This window comes from Neofelis nebulosa, chromosome 8 (assembly GCF_028018385.1).
Source record: "Neofelis nebulosa isolate mNeoNeb1 chromosome 8, mNeoNeb1.pri, whole genome shotgun sequence".
In the NCBI taxonomy this organism is placed as follows: Eukaryota; Metazoa; Chordata; class Mammalia; order Carnivora; family Felidae; genus Neofelis; species Neofelis nebulosa.
Window position 1 is genome coordinate 49786718 of NC_080789.1, and position 8845 is coordinate 49795562.

Genomic DNA, 8845 nt, shown 5'->3' on the forward strand with positions numbered 1-8845 from the left:
CCCAGAGTAGGAGAGTGCTGTGGCTCCAAGCAGGATTTCTGCACCCAGGTGACCAGGGCTTGAATATGGCTCTGATTTTCCCAGCTGTGTGACTTTTGTCACGATTCTTTTTTTTTAATGTTTATTTATTTTTGAAAGAGAAATAGAGCACGCGAGAGCTGGGGGTGGGGTGCACAGAGAGGGGGAGGACAGAGGATCCAAAGCAGGCTCTAATGTGGGGCTCAAATCCACAAACCATGAGATCATCACTTGAGCTGAAACCAAGAGTCAGACGTTTAATTGACTGGGCCACCTAGGTACCCCTGGTCATGTTTCTTAACCTGTCTACACCTCAGCCTCCTTATTTGTGATATGATGATAATAATAGTGATACTTTGCAAGTAGTGAAGCTTTAAAGAGTTAAGACATAAATAGAACAGACCTTAGCAAAGAAAAAGTGCTCAATAAATTTTAGCCACCGCTATATATACATTTCCCCATTAATGTAGACATGTCTATCACTTTTTCTGTTTAGCAAGTAATTGTTGAAGCAGACATAAACACATTCACAGGCATCTTCTGAGAACAAATACTAATTCCCAGAGATAGCACAATCTGGAAACATTTTTCTGAAGGACTCATGAGGAAATCTCAAAGTGGAGTCAGTACATAGAGTTCACTCCTTATGAACCTTCAACTTACAGGGGTCCATTAGGTGCAAACAGAACTTTTCCTGCTCTCTGCATTTTGGCTGGAGCCCCTAAGGTGAAAACAATAAATAGCAAGCACCTCCTTCCTCAGTTCTATAGGGACCTACTGGATACCAAAACTCACTAAAAGGTAGCCCACCTGGTCTTTCACACCCAGACTATATAAAAGGAGACTAAGCCACACTTGCTAAAAGCCTGGAGAGACTAGAAAGGGACATGAGGGGTGCTTTGTGTACTGATAATATCCAGCTTCTTGATCTGGTGCTTGAATCTTGAAATTCTCAAAGGGAGCTCATCGAAGGGAATTCCTAGGAATAGAGATCACTTGGTTATTTTTATTTTGCTTTGAAGGTTTGCGGACATAGTAGTTGAACAGAGACCACAGCCCACCTCATGTGCAGACCATTTCTGAAGGCAGGAGTCTGCCTGAAGCTGCCCAAGAGAGCAGGCAAAGACAGCAGCAGCAGGGGAGCATGTTCTCATGATGGTGGAGCATGACTGTATGAGTCCTCATGAGCCTTGTGGGCACCATGGAATATGTATTGAGACATCTTAAAAGGACCCCACCCTACAAGGTGGCCTGCTAGAGCAAGGAGACTCCCATATGGGAGGAGACTCCTCCCATAAGGGGCGGGAGATAAGACCACTGGGACAGGAGATGAGATGGAAGGAAGAAAGTGGGTCACAAGAGGTCAGCTGAAGAATATATAACCCATTTCAGGAACCAGTACAGCACAAAAGTCTCAAAGTGGAGGATCCACAGATGCACATCGTGAAAAAAGGTATCAAAGGGCCCAGCACCTTAGCAGTGCCAGCCAAGAGAAAATCAAAAAGAGCCCCAATTATATAAAAGGCTATTTGCCCTTCTTTCCCTTTTGCCTAACTCCTTAACCTGGAGAAACCAAAGACAGCAAAGAAAGTGGAGGAGGGGGAGTGAGTCAGAAAGAATATTGTTTAAGCAGACTCTAAGATCAGACCCTCCTTCCCCATTTTAGGACCCCCAGTCAATGGTCAGGCCTATGCTATGGAAACAAGAGAAGTTTTGAATTGGATCTGAGATCCAAGATTTGATTTAGACTCTACTGAGTCTTTTAATACTTGAGGAGTCACAATTATCAAATTAAGATTTGTTTGTTTTTATAATGTGAAAATGACCAGACTTTAGAAGGGGACAGGGGAAGAAAACTGAGCAGCATACATTTTCAAGGCGGTCGTGGTGGCAATAATTTGGCAGGTTCCTGTGCGTAGCTGTTGGGCAATGCACTGACAATACATTAGTCAAAACAAAACAAAACATATGCCAAGCAAAATTTCATCAGTCCTGCCCTCCACCAACAGAGAGTTCTGAGTTGTTGCTTGCACAGGCTTGTCATAAATTGACCTGATCCTTGGCAAAAAGGTCTTTGTCTGTAAGACTGTTATGAAGCACCTAGTTCATTCCTTTCTTTTACTCCCTTTTCCTCCAGCCTGCTGGGCAGAGGAAAGTATACCCTTCAATCACTCCTTGAACCCACAAAGACCTACCCATAGGTCTCAATTTCTCTCTAGGGAGAGAGAAGTGGCATTTTTATTTTTCTGGCCACAAAGACTTTGGGTATTTAATGCTGGGTGGAGAAGGAGAGGTACAATTTAGTTTGGAGAAAAGTAATTTAAGGACCTTTCCCAAGAAATAAAAACTTTCTCAGAAAGAAGCAAATTTAGAAATCCAAATGACTTCAAAGAGGGCTCAAGAATGGACTGGAATGATCCTTCCTTTCTCAAAACAATAAAACAAATCACAACAAATCACAACAAAAAAACCCATACCATGCCAGTAAAGATCAAGAACTCAGGGATGTATGTGGACATCCCCTTTTCTCCTTCTTTCCTCTTTTCTATTCACTTCACTCTCATCCAGGATGAACTCAAATTGTTTCTCCGTCATTTATCCCACCTTGTTATTGGTTCCACCATTCTTTGAAAGCAAGCCACTTGGTCAGCCATATCTTCCTTTCACAGAGACTCAGGGAAGCAAATAAAAATTCCATGTGGAAACCAAAAGAGCCCAGAGGAAAGTGCTGTTCATTTTCTTCTGATAATCTACTCTCCTGAAAGCTTACAGTTTGGTAGAAATTCTGAATTTTCTTTAAGTAACTAGAGGTAGCACAGCTGGAATAGCAATATCTAAATAAAAATGCTGCCGACCTGCTGATATTAACTAGTCTAAAAATACCATGAAGCATGTGGTTTTCGTTATAGCAACAAAGCAACTATAGTATGACAAGCAGCCTGCCTTCCAAGATTACCCTCATTTACATGATATTATGTTACACGTGGAGATGGACTCTTGGGCTTAAAGAAAAACAAGAGTTCCACGGCAAGAGGTGAAATGAAGAGTCAGGCACTCCGCCAGAGGTTTGAGATTACCCAGAAATGACTGAGCTCACAGTCACATGGCCTCCCTCTGCTCAGCACTCTAGCCTCACGTCATTTATTCCATTCATTTGGAACTTCTCACACATGGCTCTTATCACAGGCCATTGTATGTAAGATCGGGGCAGAGACTACCTCTTGATCAAAACCACATAGAACCTTCCACATAGTCTTCAGCACCCATGGAGCTCACGGGCAGTGATGCCATGTAGTTAGATGCAAGATGGGTGGAAGGAACACAGACTCTGGTGCCCCAGAGCTGAGTCTCAAACCTAGATGGCCTCTTTAAAGCTGTTTAACCTTGGGCAAGTTTTCCACTTCCCCAAGTCTCAGTTTGCTCATAAAAAGAATATTAGTATAAAAGTGGATTAATGCTATTATATTCAGACGTAAGATTCATCGCATGCTTATAACACACCATGGGTTCCACTTCACATTGTCACGTGCACTATTTTATTGACCATCCACAGTCCTCTCACGAGGAAAGTAGTAGTATTAACCCCACTTAGAGATAAAGATACTGTGGGCCAAGGAAATTACAAAACTTGCCAAGATGACACGATAAGTAAGTAGCTGGTTCAGACCCAAGTCTGACTCATGTCAAAGCTTGTGTTCTCATCCACAGAGTTTAAAGTCAACACCTAACATGACTACACCAGGCAAGGAGCGAAGTGGTTAAAGCAGAGACTCTGGTCTCTACCAGTTCCTTGATGGTACTTGTCTGAACTTCAGTTTTCTCACCTGTGAAATGGGGACAACAGGACCTACATCTGAGTATGGCTATAAGGATAAAATGACTTAATATGCATATGGCTATGGGATAATTCCCAGTACATAGAGGTGACTCTGCTATGTTTACTGTTTTTATTTTGATAAACCACTGACATATCAGTGATGATGGGGGCTGAAATAAGAGAATAAGAAAGAATAAGCATGGGAGGCCACCAGATGACTGCTCTGTGGCACTTGTAAAACCCCCATGGGAAACTTGCAGAGATGACTAGGAACAATTTCAAGGGTGCTGAGTTCATACTTACGCAGAAGGAGGGATCTCGGAGATATTAACATTTTACCATATTTATAGGATTCTAGCTGGTACAACCAAGAGACATCTAGAAAGAAGTGTAATGCTAAGCAGATGTATACTTCACGTACGGCCTCACAGTTGAAGCCTGGAGAGTCAGGCTAGAGCAGTGCCCTGATGGCTTTGTCCCTGCTGCACCCCTGGAGGTACCGCTCCAGCCATGATGTCACTATGTGAAGTCATGTGGTGGTCATGAAGCTCACATGCCAATTGATGCACCATGAGGGAGCTGACTTGCCCTGTTCGTCAACCCCATAAAATCATGTTCAGATCACGCCCATTTTGGAATGCTAGAAGGATACCTAGTGGGAGGTTCCCATGATGATAAGATGTTGTACCAAAACTGACCTGGGAATTTCGTAACAAACCATGCAAACAAGAAAAACAAATTCTCTCTAAGATGTGAGGTGAGGTGGGATTCAATGATCAAGGAGAAAATGCAAACCACTTCCAAATAATTATGGAATTGCTGTCAACATTAAAGCTGTGGAAACTGATCAACTCTCATGTCCCAAATAAGATCTGAAGGAAGAGCTTTTTAGTCTCAAGATGTAACTGAGGGACCAAGAAAAAAACCCTTACGGCGCAAAGCCAGAAACAACTTCATCTTGGAGTGTGTACCTGGATTTTGGTTCCATGTGTGAACTTCTGGCTGTAACAAAAATGATAAGCAAGTAAGTAAGCATTTTACCTTTTTCCAACTCTTTATTGCACGATTAGATTTAACCTCAGGTCTATTATTTTAGTTTTAATATCCATCACCAGCTAACTCACAGCGTCCTGGATATAAAGCCTTACATTACCAAAAAAAAAAAAAAAAAAAAAAGAAAAAATCTAAATAAGAGGATGGCAAGGCTGCTTATGGGAAAGGCCCTCAGCCTTAGGAGGCAATATGTAGAAATGACCAAAGACAATGGAAAAAAAAAAAAAACAAACAGGAATATAAAATCTGGCCATACTGCGTTTTATGTCTCCTGACTCAGTGATTTTAAATTATAGCTTTATTTTGGCAATACTATAAAAGTAATGCTGATAAGCTAGTTACTAAAATCTGGACATGACTTTAATAGAGCAAGGAAATAACAAAATTTTATTTTTAAAGCTGTTGATGAAATTTCTCTTAAGGAGAAAGCACCTTTGGCTTAGCAAAATGCCTTGAAGAGCCATTTGGTTGTGGAAAAGTCGGCTTTTGAAATATTGTTCAGAAGGAAGACCATTAAGCCCAAGAAAAGTATATTTTTGTACCCAATAATATAAGAACAAATAAGTTTCCAAGGGCAGACTGAGATGGTAGGGACAGAATAAGTTGATAGAAGAAATAGGTAGGTAAAGACACAAGGCAGGAAGGAGAGGGTCCAGGAGAGGAGAGCTCAAGAGAAATTCTCACACTGGTGGAAAGAGCTGGGAATATCTCAATCTAGAAATCAATGGAGATATCTCATATGTAGTTTTAACGAATTTGCTGTGTTCTGAGGCAATGCAATCCCCGCTGTCTCAAACTCTTTGTAAAAATGGGCTATACACAAACGGCATCAAAGAAAAAAAGAACTGTGTTTGAGATTGAGGAAAGAAAAAACCACAGGAGGCAAGTTAGAAGTAAGATCAAGAATTTAGTAGAAGCAGAAAAGCTAGAAGAGTTACCCCACCCCACCCCAGCCCCTGAGAATTTCCATAGAGAGTGAGTAGAAATGTATGCTGGATTTCCCTTTACGTGCATGTGATGGGGGTCTCAAGCCATTTTTTTATGTGAGTGCTAATGGGTAGGGTGATCTATAAGCCTGGCAGAATTGGGGAACACCCAGACAGACGGTATCTGGATTACATTCAATAAGTGTCATCTCGCCTGATGCAAATATCTCCCTTATTAAAGATTAGGTAGCATCACTACTGTCCCTGCAGCTGGGGCCATTACCAAAATATTCTGATAATCATTAGGAAAGCAGCTGGTGAAATTCAAATATAGCCCTGACAGCTAGAAAAATAGTTCTATCTCAAAAGTGATTACTCAGGATACAGCTGCCAGAGCAGGATTTCTTTATGTACAGAGAAAACTTTCCTATGAGCTTTTGGGGTGGCAATGGAAAGAGCAATAAATCTATGGGCCTGGAAATCTGCACGACTGTGACAAAGACATGATTTTAAGGGAAGAGTCAAGTTGTTCTTCTGGAAGAAGGATGAACTTTCTACTCTGGAAGTGTTGTCCTCTGAAGTCAGTGTATCTTAAACATCTGAGAGGCACTATTAGACGTACCTAGCTACAGATCTTACATTGCTGAAAGAGGGTATTCTCTTAAGATTTCTACACCCACGATGGCAAGTATTATAGAAAGTTCTGACAGTAACTGTGTGTCAAATTGTTCCGCCATGGTCTATTGCAGACCATTGTAAAGAATTGCTTTTCAATACGGACCTCCCCATCGCTTTCCTCTTCAAGTCCTTCTGGGGGTCATTCTACGTGTAATCTGCCCTTACTTCCTGTTCTCTCCTGAACTGTTCTTTCAAAGGCCAATGGTGGCCCCGCTAAGTGAGAATTGAGCAACCTCTCTGCAGGCTGAGGCCTGCCTTACCTCCCTACCTTGCCTTACCACCTAAGGTAAAGTAAGAATAACACAGGGCTGAACTGACCAGTCTTGAGAACTGTGAAGGCTCCGTGGGATCTCTCCTATTCATTTTTATTTACTGCCATTGACAAAGCTCTTTCCTTTGACCAGTTCTGAGGCAGGCTCCTGCAAGTCCGATCTCTATCCTTGGCTCACTTAGCCCAGTTTTAACAAGAAACCTGCCGTGTCAGTTAAGTAAAAATCCCTCACTCTTAGTATCTGATCACCCTTGACGTCTGATCAAATTCCTCACCCCGCACCCTCGATGTCTGATCACACTAGTCTGCCTTCAGTCAGAGGCCCGTCACATCAGTTTGGCCAGACCGCCCTAGCCTTGATGTTTTCTCTCGGTAATTTTCTATCCACTGACCCCTACTCTGCTCCTTGGCTATACATTTCTACTTTTCCTTGTGGTGTTTGGAATTGAACCTGATCTCTCTCTCTCTCCTGTGAAACTCCCATTGCAACAGTTTCTCTTAATAAAGCCATCCTTTTGGTCTTTAACAAGTATCTGAATAATTTTTCTTTAGCACCAACCATCCGGGCTGCTTCCATGGTACACTTCTGGAAAAGCCGCCTTTGCTCCCTTCTCAGGACCCTGAACTCCAGATCCACTCTCCCTGATTTTTGCCTCCAAATCCCTTCTCCATCTCGTTGCTAGTCGCTTAGATCAGGCACTGTTGGCTCTCCTCTGACCATGTGATCACTCTTATCTCTGGCCTTCTAATGGTTTCACTGCTTGTTGCCGGATCATTCCCACCTCCCCTGATACCCCCCCACACACACACATACACACACCATACTTCCTCCACACTGATGGTCACAGCAACACAAACACAGCTCTGACCTTGCTCCCTGATGTAAATCCTTCAGTGTCTCTCCACATACACCAAGATACAACTCTGCGTCTAATTCTCCAAACATTTTTTTTGCTGTCCCCCTTGCTCAAAAAGGTCACTGCTGTTTCACGCTCCTGGACCTGATGCTCCCCCTCCTGGAACTATCCATTCTTCTCCCTCTGCCTTTCTAAATGTACTTCTAAAGTCACTGTAGCCATCACCTCCTCCAGGAAGCCTTCCCTAACCCTGCCCAGTGAGAAGTGGGGTCCCTCCTGTGCCTGAAAGAATCCTAAAGAGGACTTGGTAGGCTTGGTGAACTGAGCCCCTCACACATACATCTCACAGAAATGAGAAGAGAGTACGATAATGGCAACGTGTGCATTCTCACCAGGGCCACACTGTTCGAAAATCAGACAGGGAGGGAGTTGGTGGATGTGGATTCCCAACGTTCCCCTTAACTTATGGACACCTACTCACATTGGTGGTGTTATGGCGACGTTCCGTAAGGTTACGGTGAGTCTCGAGTCGTGCCCTACAGTCCTCGTAGAACCCTGACCACATCAACGCAAAAGTCCAACATTATTAATTTATGTGACTTGGAAAAACAGCCTGTACCAAAACGCGCCTCCTGCATCAACACCCGGGTTCGTCCACCACAGCGCCACCACCCTGCCTCCTGCACAGGCCCACGGCGCATGCCCGTGGTGCTGCGGCTGCGCAGTGGGGATCACCGCGCGGGCGGGTAGCACCAGTTTTGCCTCCATTATCATGGGAGCTAAAAGGAACCGAAAACAGCAGGTTGGCCAGAGGCTATGGCAGTGTTCTCATGGAATCCTAATTAACGTGTCAGAGACGCATTAATCTATGAGAGCCTTTCGTGGCCTGAGAGTTGTAGTAGTTGCCTTTCTCGTCAATCAAGCTGCGAATTCCTTGAGAGCAGAGGCCATATCGCCTTCAGCTGTGTATCTCAAGGAATTCCGCTTGGTAAGCAGTCTATAAACTTTGTGTGGAGGGATGAATAAAACTGAACTAAAAATTCCGTGAGGACAGGGTCCATGCCGCGCATCTTCCTGGCACTTAGCGCAGTGCCAACACTTAATACGTCAGATGTTCTCAATTTGGAGTCTCCAAAGGTAAAGATATATGTGTGTGTATATATCTATGTCTATATATCTATATCATCTATATATATCTATGTCTATCTCCACATTTTTCATGTGT